Source organism: Daucus carota, chromosome 3 (assembly GCF_001625215.2).
Source record: "Daucus carota subsp. sativus chromosome 3, DH1 v3.0, whole genome shotgun sequence".
Classification (NCBI taxonomy): Eukaryota; Viridiplantae; Streptophyta; class Magnoliopsida; order Apiales; family Apiaceae; genus Daucus; species Daucus carota.
Window position 1 is genome coordinate 49313709 of NC_030383.2, and position 15348 is coordinate 49329056.

General features: G+C 31.9%; 1 long non-coding RNA gene across 1 annotated transcript; it reads left to right on the top strand.

The window, feature by feature from the left end:
• Positions 1-1447: 1447 nt before the first annotated feature.
• LOC108211845 (uncharacterized) lies at positions 1448-13356 on the top strand. Its single transcript, XR_001805124.2, has 3 exons — positions 1448-1613; positions 4560-4677; positions 11894-13356. It is a non-coding gene; the product is annotated as an uncharacterized LOC108211845 (long non-coding RNA).
• The last annotated feature ends 1992 nt before the right edge of the window (positions 13357-15348 follow it).

Here is a 15348-nt window from a genome sequence, read left to right on the forward strand (position 1 = left end):
AATAGTGTTGGAGTGCAATTTTTTAATACATTACCTAAAAGTGAGAGGACATCATTTAAGGTTTTCTATTGGACTTGCTCTAAGTCGTTAATAAGCCTTTAGTTTATTTTGTCAAAATAAGTAGCTCTCCACTTGTAAGTTTAGACATAAAAAATTGAAAATTATATATTTTGTTCAGTTTATATAGATTTGCTATTATCTTATATGCTGTTTAATTCAAACTTTAATCATCTGAGCGTCATGTTTATAGGTACAGTGGTGGTGAAGTTAAACTGACGGACATGCGCAATTTACTCGTAAAAGAACTTATCATTTCATACATTTCCTACCGTATACTCTTTGTCCCAATCAATTATATAATCTTTGTCCCAATCAATTATATAAGTTTCTTTTTCACTGTTCGACACGCTTTTTAAGACTCTTATAAAACATAGTTCTATAACTTATATTTAAGTTTTTTTTTAATAAAAGTATAAAAGTTATACTTTTATAAAAAAAAAATCTTAAAAATAATTTAAAGAACTATACCATATTGAAGCATTAAAATTCGTGTCGTACGTGTCCCCGTCTCCCAATGTATACTATTGATGGGGATGGAAGGGATATATATGTAGACGTCCTGCAGATTACCGTTCTGTCTTTTCGAGTGGACTTGTTACATTGTACGTACCAGACATGAATGCGTAATTTGGGGACGATATCCATTGGTTTTGCTAAGAAAAAACCCAATATTTGAGTTATTTACTCGGCACCCGTTCGCAGTAAACAGTATTTTTATGAATGAGCATACACGTTTCACGTCTTTCTTATTGCATTCTTCATCGTGTTTATAATTTGAGGAAATACTTATCATCTGATTTTAGGTGAACAAGCTCGACGGTACACGTATACAGAGAATTCCCTTATTTTCGGGATATGTCCAGAGCTGTTGTATTATTACTCCCTCTGTCCCTCTCATTTCTTTACAGTTTTTTTTCACTGCTCGGCACGCATTTCAACGCGCATATAAAATTTAGTGGGTGTTTGGCTCCCTTTTTAAGCTGAACTTCTCGACTTATAAGTTAGAAGCACTTATTTCGTACCGTTTGTGTAAGAAGTCAAGAAGCACTTAAAAAAAGTTAGGAATGCTAGCTTTTGTTTCAGGACTTCTACTTATTTCCCAAACACTTTAATCACTTATAAGTCTTATCTTGCTTCTAACTTCTACTCCACTTATTTATTTTAAGCAATAAGCACTTATTTTAATCTCACCCAAACGGCCCCATAGTTCTATAACTTATTTTTAAAATTTTTCTTTCTTGTATAAAAATATAAACATCAAACTTTTATTTCGAAGTAAAAAAGGTTTAAAATAATTTATCAAACTACGTTTTATGTGAGCATCAGAATGCGTGCCAAGTCCTCGTCCCCCAATGTAAACAAATGAGGGGGACGGAGGGAGTATTAGCTAGTGTTGGGCTATACCAAATATTTTTTTGTGCTTAGTGTATATACTTGTGCGCCTTGGTCTTCTTACAACTTGAGCTTCTGCTTCTCTCCTTGTTATTTCTCTTTTTGCTAAAATGGCTTCTGCAACTCCAGGATATGAAAAACGTACGCGCAGTAAGAAAGAGGTTAGCTTGCTTTATATCTCATTCTTTCTAGATTTTAAATGCTACAACTTTTATATGTGATGCTCATGCGTATGTTAAGCTTTATCTGTATAGATTTCGAGTTTATATTACCAGATTGATGGTTCAGGCAACCAGAGACGGATTTTGATTTTACCTAGGATTTTGTTTTGGGTCGGTCCCGCATGCAACAAACGATATTTCACAAATAAAAACTATATTCGACTTTTCGTAACATAAAAATTTGTGAACGTTAAGGCACAATACTAGAATCTACCAAGTGACAATGGCTACTTTAGTTGAAGACTTTTTTATCAGGTGTTTAATTTGGATGATCTACTGGGTGTTGGTTGTTCACAAAGATAGAAACAAACAAAACAACAGACAGCCAAATTGCGGAATTGAATAGCTACAAATCGCACAATCTATTTATGTCTATCTGCTGCTTGTGTATATACTCTAATTGATGGCTTATTCATAGGTGATGTTCCTCAATTTTTTTTCTTATAAACCATAATCAGCTTATTCATTTTGTGTATATAAGAAACTTTCTTTCTTATAAGTTAGTATTTGATGATTTGAAAATTGTAACTTCTTTTGGCCACATATATATATATCAGCTAATTTGCCTTTTTCTAGCAGCTCCATTTGATAGAGCCTAGGGTTTTACTACTGGCTAATTTGTTTAGATTGTGACAACGCTCCGTAGTAGGGATAGGCATTCACCCCGCCCCGCTCGACCCCGATCCGATCCCCGCCTCGTTCGGATCGGGGATTCGGGGAATTTTTCGGGGGCGGGGCGGGGATCGGGGAAAGTTCTATAAAAAATTCGGGGATCGGGGCGGGGTCGGGGATTGGTATCTCTCCGCCCCGATACCCGACCCCGATTATATATATATATAAATAATAATATATTTATGTATATATATTATACTAAATATATTATTTAAAATAGATAAGCTTTATAATATAATTAAAATTAAAATATAATCTTTATTTTTATTGATTATAAATATATTATAATATAATATATTTAATAATATTAAATTGTCGTTTAATTATATTATAAATCAATTGTAATATGATTTGATGTTGAAATATAAGATAATATTATTTTATTAGTATATTAGGAGTTAGTACGTAGTTTATTTTTTTTATTAAAAAGTATATTATATATTATAAATTATTATGTTTTTATAAAATTCCCCGACTCCCCGTGGGGATCCCCGTTCCCCATTCGGGGCGGGGATCGGGGAGAAAAATAATCCCCGTTCGGGGTTCGGGGCGGGGTCGGGGAGAGGTCATGAATTCGGGGTTCGGGGTTCGGGGTCGGGGATAGCACTCCCCGCCCCCAAAGTGCCCCCGTGCCCATCCCTACTCCGTAGTAATGCTATAGGTTTACAAAGTATGGGTGTTCATCAAACCGCCCACACCGCATAAACCACCCGCACCGCTCCGCTCCACACCGCAAAATGCGGTTTTTCTTTTTCGTGGTGCGGTTGCGGGTTGAAATATTAACAAACCGCGCGGTGCGGTACGGGTTTAGGTTTGACATTATACAAGTGCGGTTCAAACCGCACCGCACCGCTATTTTTTAATATATAAAAATATATCACATATAATTACAAATATTTAAATTATATTGATAGATAATTTATTACGATGTTATCTCTCATGTGTGTGTATATATGTTCAAGTTACTCAACTTAATTTTAATAATTTTATAATACAAATTAAGGTTAGTTTTAAGATGACAAATTAAATATTATAATTATATATGTTTTCTATAAAATACTTGTTAGTGTCGAAATCTTTTATCTTCATTATTATCATACTCATATTTTAGTTTATATTTCTTTTGATAAGTATCGTAACTCTAAATTTGTGTGTATATATATTATAATTTTTTAAAAATGCATATAGTTTAAAATTATTTTTATATTATCATCATTCAAAAGTATAATTTTTTTGAATGTATAAACCACACAAACCGCACGAACCGTACCGCACCGTAATTTTATGGTGTGGTTTACGCGGTTTTTATATTACGCGGTGCGGTTGCGGTTTACGAATTTTCTCAAACCGCATGCGCGGGTTGGTTCGCGGTTTTAAGAAAAAATCGCACCGCCCGCACCGCGAACATCCCTGTTACTAAGTAATCCAGCGTAGACAGAAGTAACAAAACTTTCATGGAAGACACGAATTTGAAGATTATACAGTACCAAGTGGAAAAATAGTCCATTTTACTGTAACGTACTCTTTGTCGTTTTCTTTCTCTGTACGTATCAGTTTATCCATTGCTGCTTGTTTGACTTTGTATATGAGGATATCTCCCACCAGATTTTCATGTACTGTACTGCAATGGTGCAATCTACCGCAGATCGATTAATGTTGAATATGCTACTGTGAGACTGTTTATTTTCATTTTAAATTTGAAGTTGAAAATTATTTGTTTGTGTAATAAGTTTTTTCACAAATATGGCTTATAGCCTTACAAGTGAGTATCTGTTCTAAGATATTCTCGAGATGAGCCAGGGTCGAACCCAAGACCTGGGACGACAGAGGATAAGCCCTTAACCACTGGGCTATCCAACCGTGCTCTGTTTGTGTAATAAGTTAGAAATTGAATCACAACAAAAATAAGTTAAAAATTGACTTAAATCAAAAATAAGGTAAAAAATGGTTTAAAGTTAAAGTTTAGATTGAGATCGTGATTTAATTTTTTAAACCTTTTCTATAAAAATTATCATAAACCATAAATCGGCAAATCAATTTTATGTTTATTGTTACATTCTAACAACTATGTTATAAACTCCCAGTTTATCACCTTAAACTCACCCAAACATGCTTCATATATCTCCCATTCATTCGTTCCATTTATGTTTAGATAACTTTTCTCATACTGCAGATTCTGTAAAAATATTACAAGTTTTACAATTGTTTTTGCAGCCGGTATATCTAATCTACTGTAATAAAGAGACTCCTTTGTCGGGTTGATTAAAGTAATGTCTGACCTTACAAAAAACTTTCTGGAAGGTGAAATGGGGGCGCCAAAGGATACATAAAGGTACAAGTGTCTCGACTCATCTTTATTCTATCCGAAGATAAATCATATATTTTTACCCTGTATTTACGGTATAATTAGGAAGCACAAGTGTTCTGCACTTTCTTCTCTATTTTTTGCAGTTTACTCGACTACTCGTATTAATGTTTTAGACCTTTCTAGAAGTGCCAAAGAATTATTCTGGTTTTTTTGGCCTAAGAAGTATTCTCCTTGATGTACTGCTTCAACTGTTATGTTATGTGTGTGCATGTATAGACAGTATAGTACCCAAGTAAGAACATACACCAACCATTTATCTAACATATATCTAAGACTCTGTCTCACTCTCTATATAACTTACACTTATGAATTGCGATGGTGGTTATGGGGAGAGAAATCAGGCCATCACTTTACAACATCGTTTAGTCAAGAGGAAGTTGCCCAAGATATGAATTTTACGAAAAAGTTTATATAAATAAATGAAATTAATACACACACATGTTCAATTTATATTAATTAAGATAATTGTTAACTAAAATGAAAGATATCATGCCGGAGAATAGTTTCCTTAGACCTTTTTTACTTTAAAATGTTTGAACGGAGCATTTCTAATTTTCGTAAAGTTATCTACTTCAAATAAAAGTAAAAAGATATAGATAATTTTTCTTAAAATATTTAATTAAGACACCGTAATGATTGGAGCACAAAATTTTTGGAACATTACTTTTTTCTGATAAGAGTCGGCAGCCCATCTCTCTCTAACTCTAATCGCCTTCATGTCCTTATCCACCTCTTGTACCCGTCTCCATCTCCACCTCCATCTGTATCCTTTTTTCCCATCTCAATTCTCTCTCTCATGCTAATCTCAATTCCTAGCCACTGTTTTCCCATCCACAAGACACTGCTTTTCTTGATTTTAATTTTCAATCAATAAACATCATCTTTTGTTTGTTTGTTCATCAATAAAATCAGGTTTTTTGGAACAAAACTCGAAAAGCCCATTTGGGTTTTTCGTTTCCTTCTATTTGAGTTATTGTTTGTGTGTTTTAGTGTCTCGTTTTGTGCGATTTGTCTCGCTTTTTGCGATGTGTTGAAAATGAATTTCATTGTGTACTGGGAGATTTGGAAATCTTGCATCAACAACACTTTCAACAAGTCTATAACTGGTGTACGGCAGGTAGATAGTTGGGGTGCGTTTGGAACGGTGGTGAATATCACTTGTGCTCACCTCTCACAAAAAATATTTGTTTATATATGACATGAGGTCTTTAAATTCAGTTTTTGGAGCTGAGTCCTCTGAACTTTGCACAATTTATGGAATTACTGTGAAGGTTAATTGTGAAGCCACTATTTTCAGTGGAGATGCAGGTTAATTACTCAGAAAACTCTTATCTTCATTTTTAATTTTCTGAATATTTGTATATAAGAAGTTTAGCAATCCGGAAACAAAGCGGCTAATTATTTAGCTCGTTTATTTGTTTTTCAACCTGATTGTATAATCAGTTGAGGGTTTGTCTTGATTAAGTCACTTTCATAGTATTAATAAAATCCGCTCCAAATTTGGCAAAAAAAAGACACCGTAAGATGTTGACGAAGGTTTAGATGCAAATACAATATGAATACGTGACATAAATAATATAGGGTTAAATGGCGTTTTGGTCCCTCAACTGATCAGAAATTTATAATTGGGTCATCCAACTCAAAAAACTTTCAGTCACATCATTATATTCTTAAAAAATTTCATTCAGGTCAGTAATGAGTGTATTCAAGTCATTTCACCAAGATTGGTCATCTTTCCATCAAAATTTTAAAGAGTGTAACCGCAAGTGACCCAAATGGATTTTTTTTTAATAGTACGATGTTGTAACTGAAATTTTTTTAAGTTTTTTTTTTAAGTTGGATAACCCAATTATAAGTTTCCGTTCAGTTGAGTGATCAAAACGTCATTTAACCCAAATAATATAATGACTAATTTGTGCCCCATGCACACATGATAAGACATAATTAACAGCATTAAGTACTCTTTTTTACATGATTATCCATTACTATAAAACTATTTAAAGTTTTATTAAATACAAATTATATATTTATTTTAATTTATCTTTCAAAATCATATATATAATATATATTATTTTATTTCAAAAAAAATGTCACAAAGCGTAGAATCAATTTTTTGTTTACAACTTTTAATTGATTTTATTCCATAAATAATAACGAGGCCCCTGCATGCACACTAATTTTTTTAAACTAAAATCGGCTTTCGAACTAAAATCAGCCAATTTGATATCTAATAATAAATTTATGATTTTTTATTATTTTAATATTAAGAAAAAATTAATTGATTAGAATTATAATACAATACATGAGTAAATAAAATAACAAATTTACTTGATAAATGTAAAATTTTGAATTTTGTTAGTAATTAATGCATTATCTACGATTTTAATGTATTGTCAATACAAAATTACGTAGAATAAATATTTTTAATATGTGCCCAAAAGCACATGTTAGCCAGGTCCATAATATTTTTAAGATATATAAAGATACTTGAAATGTATGTGCGGGAAGTATTTATTAAAACAATATTTGACTAAGTATATATATTCAAGTTCTAAAACCTTATAAATGATTGAGTCTTCAATATCGAAATTAATTATTATTTGAGAATTTATCAAGTATACTACTTTTTAGATATTATTTGCAAATATATTACCTTCTCTAAAATCTTGCAAATACATTATCGTTTATAACATACAATCAATTAAATTGTCAAAATACTACCTTCCCTTCCCTTCCCATTCCATTCTTCTCTCTCCTCTGGAGTGAGGCCATGATTGTTGTGGAAGGCAACACGGTTTCGTCGCGGTTAAGCCGCCTTCCACCGAGCTCTTTCGACCTGTGACTTTCAACACACCGCCGCGACAAGACTAACAACATCGCCCGGGAGCGGTGCTTTAATCGAACTTCTTGTCAACAACACAGACCCCACCTTATCTCTCCCTCTATCCAACCTCACTTCTCGCCACCTGTAACCTCCATCACCGTCTTCCTCCGGAAGTTAACACCGCCGCTACCCAACCAGACAGCGCCACACAAGCCAACCACCAGCCTCAACTCCGTTTCCCCACCACAACGTACACCACAAACAAGCAATCAACTTCACAATCACCACCGAATAAATTGATTTCTAGTTTGTTGTTTTAGTTGCTTTTAAGATTGTAATGTTGATAATAGCATCGGCCCCGCAGGGGCACTCATTTTCACGATTCGCAACGAGTTGCAACTTATTATGAAAATAAATATAATTTTCAACGGATTTTTTCAAATTTACATTTGTGGTTGCATATATGGTAGCTAGCGGTTGCAGATATGGTTGCATATGCAATCATCGTATTTTTGCAATATATGTTTGGGAACATAGTATTTTTACAATTTATTTTAAGAAGTGACAGTATTTTTGCGAAAATTATTTTAAACTTGTTTATTTATGAAAAAGTTATTATTTTTAGACATTAGTCTCTTGATTTTCTTCACTTATATGTATAAATAATCTTATTTTTATAATTTTGTTGTTCTTGTAAATAAAAGCATGGTACTAATACTTTCTTCGCATGAAACTTTTTAATGATAATTTTTTAAATATACGATCAAAATTTATAACAATACTAGAAGAGTCCAGAAGAGTATACAGAGTATCACTATTGTGGGCGTAGAAAATTCTCTCCCTTGTATTATCTGCAGACCGTTATCTCTAATTCTCTACTATAATACAAATGATAAAATTTGACACAGCGTATGCCCCAAATTTCACTTATTCATTGTCGTTATATAAACAGACCCATGTGATATCCACAGCTTATGGGGCAGTGAATGTCGAAACTGGTGGCTTAACTATTACTGTCTCCTCATATTTTGTTTGTTGCTAATCTTATTCTTATCTACAAAATCCCGGTGGCTACATCAGTCAAAACTTATACTTCCCCTGTTTTAAAATAATGTTTACTTTCAAAATATTATGCATATTAAAAAATAAAAAATATAATAAAAATTGTATTAAATCATTAATTGAGCAAAATATGTTGAATACAGTTGATCTTGAAAATATAAATTAAAAATATATGAAATAGAGTTAATGTTGAATATATAAATTTACATTTAAAATTGAAATTAACGTGAACATGTATTATGAAAAGGAGGTCCAAAATTATTTGCCTTTTCCTTTATCTGGTGTGTTGGATAAAATAAAGTGGTTAATTATATCCCTGACCGGAGCTTAGAATACCAATATAGCTTCACTCTTGTATACCGATATTAATGAAAGGAAATCTCGTCACGAATACAAATAAATATGCGATGTTAGTTTCATCAGAGTCAGCAAGTTCCTCTAGGGTTTTCTTACACCAAATTAAACACATTGAGGTCATACATTTAAAAAAGCTCTCAATCTCTCTCTCTCTCTCTCTCTCTCTCTTTCAGTCTCTCCTCCCCCTCTCTCTCACTTTCAGTCTCTCTCTCATGGGCTTCGGATTTCTATCTACCACCTCTCTGATCTGTCAAATATAGTGTTATTATAGCTCATGCTCTAAGCTTGCAATCTATACTATATGTAACTAAGTTCCTTTTCAGGACTCACATAGGGAAGTAAGAAATGGATCTGGGTTGTTGTTGCGTATAAGTGGATCTTGTAAAACTTGCGTTCACCTCTATGAATGCATGTATATGTAGATCGCCGACATAAAAATTATAGTAGATCTGGTTGAAACTTTCAAATCTCTCCCCCCAATCTGTTGGTTTTACCTTTTTGTCGTAAGCGAGATGGAGAAATAATTGCCCTAGAAATGTGTGCCCTAGTCTGCCAATTCTCCAGTTCTCAGATGAGGAAAGCTCAAACAGAGATCTGTATCTAATTAATTACATGTTTACAATCTAGTGTCACATTATAATACTTCTTCATACATATCCGGATTGGGTCACCTTAATTATACTAATTTGTAGTTTGTAATTTGTTGATTCCCATTTCTTTTTTTGACACAAAAACAATCTTATTTAGCAGTACTTCCAGCTAGTAAAGCTTATAACAAGTCCGTTAACTTTGATGTCCTTTGTTTAGCTATCATGTTTCACAAAGGCAGAAAATTCTTAAGTATAAGAAAAATGATCCACATATAATTTCCCTTATGACACCATACATATATCCATATATTCATGTGTTGGGTTAGGTACTTCTGTTTAACCTATGTGCCATCTCTTCAAATGTATTATTTTGACTGCTTCGTGTGAAGTCCCTTGTTTTCAATCCAGTCAGAACATTTCTTATTATAAACTATCTACACTCAGATGATCTATTTTGGCGGTTAAGAAAAAGAAATTCACAGGTTTAATTAGAATGTCAATCAATATATATCTGCCACTCATTTCATAATTATTTCACAACTAATAAGAAATTTTATGTCATTTGAAATTATCTGGTAGAATCTTCCTTGTGAAAGCACAAAACAACTACAACTGAAAGAATAAATGACAAATGAAGCTCCCTCCCTGCTTCTCAATTGTGGTTGCAGAACTGATAATACCTAGCTCAATGATGTACATAGGAGGAATACTTCGATCCTCGTCTAATCCACAATGTACATTAATTATACACATTTCCTAGCTATAGATAATACAAACAAATAAACGTCTGTTAGCGAATGACATTAACACAGATATACCAGCAAAGCATTCCTCTAGCAACTTAATATACGTCCCTTAAGGTCTGGCCTGTCTCAGTCAAAAAAGAATAAACATCCCCTTTTTTGATCGGACATCTGCCTTATGAGACCTTGCTGGCACGGCTACTTCACTAAAGTTTCAGGATAGATGCCTGACCATTTTGCACTACATTAAAGAACATGAATTGATGTACTCTTTTTATTCTAAAGGTAGAAGGGACAATGACAAACGTGTCTGTCCAAATTATCACTAAGTTATAAGTCCATCATCCAAGTTAGGAAAGCGATAAATGCAGTAGCCAACAATGTGAGTCAACTGGCACTGGAGTTGTTTGTCCATATAATTGAGGGGGGCATTGGAGTTGTTTGTGCATATATGATTTAAGCTGGTATGAACTCTGCCACCTGTAATACTGGTATATATGTATATGAAAAGGTCTTAATTTTGTTAACAAGAGAACTTATAACAAGCACAGCATCTGTCTATCAAATTAATTAGACAAAACATAGAGATTGATAGGTTAAAAATAATCCACCTTTATACCAGAATTTTTCTAGAGCAGTTCATATATGAAAATAGCTCCTGAAGTTTTAAACTTGAACACTGAATCCAAAGCCAGGAAAAAGCAAGGAATACTATAATCAGAATTCATGCTAAATAACAATTTATCGTGAATCGATCCCAAACCTTCCACACCTTGTGCTTCAATATATTTTTGATTTCCTAGCATTTCATGGCTTAATTTATATTTTTATCTTACTCAAACTTTGTTGGTCATATGGTTATGGTTTAGATTTATCTCCTATGGCCACAGTTTTTGTTCCAATATTTATGTCCCTAGCTACAAGAAAATCACAAGTTAAATGTTAAGAAAAAAGTTTTGTAGATCAATAATAGCTCTTAATTAATCTTTACCAATCTAGAGTCCAGCAAATAGAACAGTCTCCTTTTCTTTTGATTGTTGCAAATGTCTGGCTAGAAGTCGAAAACTTTTACCACCTGCTGCAGTAAAACTTCTCATTTTCGAGAAGGCTTTAGATGAAGAGTTAATATTACAAATAATAAAAAGTTCCCGCATAATATGGACAACACAAATACACAGACTCCTATCTTTTAAGCAAGGACCCTGACATAACATATGTCCAAAGGAAAAAAGAGCATTGTCAGACAGAAACTATACAGTTTATCTTCTCAGCATATATAGGAATACAAATGAATAGAACTTATATTATTTGTCTCCACAAGTTCTTTGTTTTGTGCCAATGCAGCACCTAAAATCTGTACTAAAACTCAGATGTCACCTAATTTCTAAAAAATATGAAATTTAAATGATTAAGTTTTTGTTTTTTTTTTGTAAGGAAATTTAAATGATTAAGTTTGAGCACACCAAAACTGAGAATAGTAGTTTATGGTATCAATATAAGTTTCAAGTGAATTCCGTTCCTAGCTACCACAGTTTTTATTGTTCCTTATTTCCTGTTGCGGATTCATGAGAGTTTACTGATTTTTATCACTCATGCTTCAGCAGAACCGCATCAATTATAGCGGCAGGTGCTTTAGACGTACGTACCTACTCTCCATTAAAAGTATTCTGATACTAAAGGTTAATTAGCTAGTTATTTCCTCTCCTTCATGATGTTCATAATATATCCCTCATTTTTCCATGCCAGTCATTTTCGTACTTTAACTCGAATTTCCTTTGCTAGTCTCTCATCCTATACCTAAAGTTCATGTGCATTCATTCAGTTAATATATTTCTCTTTAAGCAGAAATTTCCGGAATTTTTATCCAATATTAGTTGATTATTTTTTTAATCGGAAATTATAGACGAATAAAGAATTGAGATTAATATTTTGAAAAACATGTCGTTGGACTAGCTAGCTAGCTAGATTCAGAATGGATATTTAGTCATATACAAAGCTCTGCCAGGTATGTTATGCAAATTCAGATGCACGAACTATTAATCCTCAAACTCATTAATTATCCACCTTAATTACAGTATATATACTTAAAACTTTATGTTCAAACAATAATCCCAAAACAGTCCAATAACTTTGGTAGTAGTTTCACCAGAAATGCCTGACAGGAATATAGAGGTACAAATCAAGCGCCAATTCTTATACGACAGGAATGACCATTTGACAGAAAGGTTTATCCAACAATATGATAAAGATTAATAGATGCTCCCCACTGCTTTACAAGTCTCAGAAACTGATCAAGTAACTGATGAACATGGGAAAATATCTTTATGTTTTAGGATGTTTAGGTTATGTTTAATTATAGCATCACTTCAGAATTTATGTCTAGTTAAATTTTGATAGAGTGCATGCAGTAAACAAATAAACACAATTATTTTTTGCAAACTGATTGTTAACTTTATAGCTAGCAGCACACAAATATTAGACCGACTCATTTTTGCAAATTATTCGATATACTGACAGAAAAAAACACCATATATATGCTATACTATTCAAATTAACAACCAGCTATTCTTATTCATCATCTCATTACCTATAACTTGTGATATAATTTATTTTAACATCCCTGTATTCTTTTAAGTACTGGTATCATCTTCAGGTGATGATGCAGACATATGCATCATGGCAAATACACTATTGCCGAGGATTGTTAAATTGAAATTTTATTATAGTTAACATCTGATAATTTTTTGGTTCAACATCATGCCACATTAATGGATAAATTGTTCACTCCTCCTAAGTGGAGGAGTTTAAAAGACGTATTTACGCATCCAGAACTAATGTTTTACCCTTTCAACAAAACAAAAACCTGTGTAAATGGTTAAGAATGCACCAAAAAATACTTGGAAACCTTTAAATTAGGAGTTAATAGGCAAAAAGATCACTGAACTCATGGTCAACTTGCAGTTGGATCATTGAACTCAAAAAGTTTGCAAACGGATCACAGAACTAAATTTAAGTTGCAGTCAACTCACTGAACTAATAAGAACTTGTATTTAAGTCACTGTGCCGTTAAGCATGAGTTGACTTTAACGGAATCCGTTAAAAATAATAATAATAAAATATAAAAAAATTGAAAAAAATATGAAAATTCGATTTTCTCAAAAAATTCTGAAAACTTAAAAAAATCTGAAAATTTTGAGAAAACTTTAAAAAATATGGAATGTTTTTAAGAAATATGAAAAATGTAAAAACTTCGAAAAAAATCGAAAAAATCTGGAAATTCAAAAAATATACCTAAATTTTTGAAGTTAAAAAAATTTCAGACTTTTTTCCAAATTTCCAGATTTTTTCGAAGTTTTAAATTTTCAAAATTGAGTTTTTAAAAGATTGAATTTATATATTTTTTTTCAATTTTTTTAACGGATTCCGTTAAAGTCAACTGATACTTAACGGCGCAGTGATCTAAATGCAAATTTTTATTAGTTCAGCGAGTTGACTGCAAGTTAAATCCAGTTCTGTGATCCGTTTGCAAATTTTTTGAGTTCAGTGACCCAATTGCAACTTGATCATGAGTTCGGTGATATTTTTGCCTAATAACCCTTTAAATTAGATAGCAAATCAACCGTTAGATACCAAATTCTCACTAATCCCCATGAATATAACATAAAAATTTAAAGATTTGCTTCAAGAAAGATATAATCTACAACATAAACAATATTGTAATCAAAAGTTACCTTTATAGATGACAAGACACTACAATATAATAATATTAATCTTAAACATTGGTTAAAGTTGAAAAATATTAACAATTAATTGATAATTATGTTTAATACTACTTATAAATGATAAATTATATATAAATTTGAATAATGAGAGATATTATGTGTGATTAAACAAAAGAATTATGACCAATAATCCAATATGAAAAAAATTAATAATTTAGATTTAGATACTATTGCAGCAGAACCTTAGTGGTTATCTCTGAGCGTGACCCTATATATATACATAAATGAAGAAAATATTAAGCATTTTATGAAAAGTTAACTAAACTCTTTTATTCAAGTTTTACAGGTCTTTTATACAAAAATATTAAGCATTTTATGGAAAGTTAACTAAATAATATTTTTTCTTATTTATCCTTGATAATTGTATTAAATCAATTTGAGTTATCTATATATATAAATTAGTATAAAAAATAGTAGGGGAATCTTAATCTTTGGGAAAAAAATTGAAATAGAATTATACCGACAGAGAAGAATGTAAAGCATTTATAAATCTACTTGATAACAATTATTAACTTCAATCTAATAAAATTTATTTGCCAATTCTAAAGTCGACCTCAAATAATTATAATTAGTAACGAAGCCAATAATGTATACAGAGGGGGTCAAAATATTTTCTGTCAACATTTTTAAATATTCAATATCATAATACACACAAATATTAGTATAAATTTTATAATAAAATTTTACTTTACTTCAAATCATGTCCATCAATGATAGAGTCGGTACTAAATTCTTCTTTTCTTATTTCTTTTTCAATATGAATAAGCATACAATGATCAAGAAATACGTAAATCAAACTTTTTCTACAAGGATCAAAAATATTTTATAAAGCCTAGTTGTTTTTTCAAAAATGACGAGACTAGTTGTTATATATATAGGCCACCCATATAATACTAAACATGAAGAATCTGACTATACACATGTCATGAATAAACTGACTGTATATACAGATCATCTTTGGGGATTTATTTCTCATAGTGCTAATTGTCAACTAATATAGACTGGTTTCATCTGCATTTGGAATATATTGAGCTGGTAATTTATTATATTCGAATCCCAAGCCGATGGTTTTAAATCTAAAAATTCTCTGAGAATAGATCCGGAGCACAATCACAAAAACAAGAGAAATCAGACTGAAACCCACCCGCTTAGAAGAGAGACAACGAATTCTCCGATAATTTAATTAGATCTAAGCTTCCCTAGAAGAAGCATTATTCAAAAACTAGGATAAAAACAAAGTAATTAACTGATTCAGGATTTTATAAAAACAAAGTAAT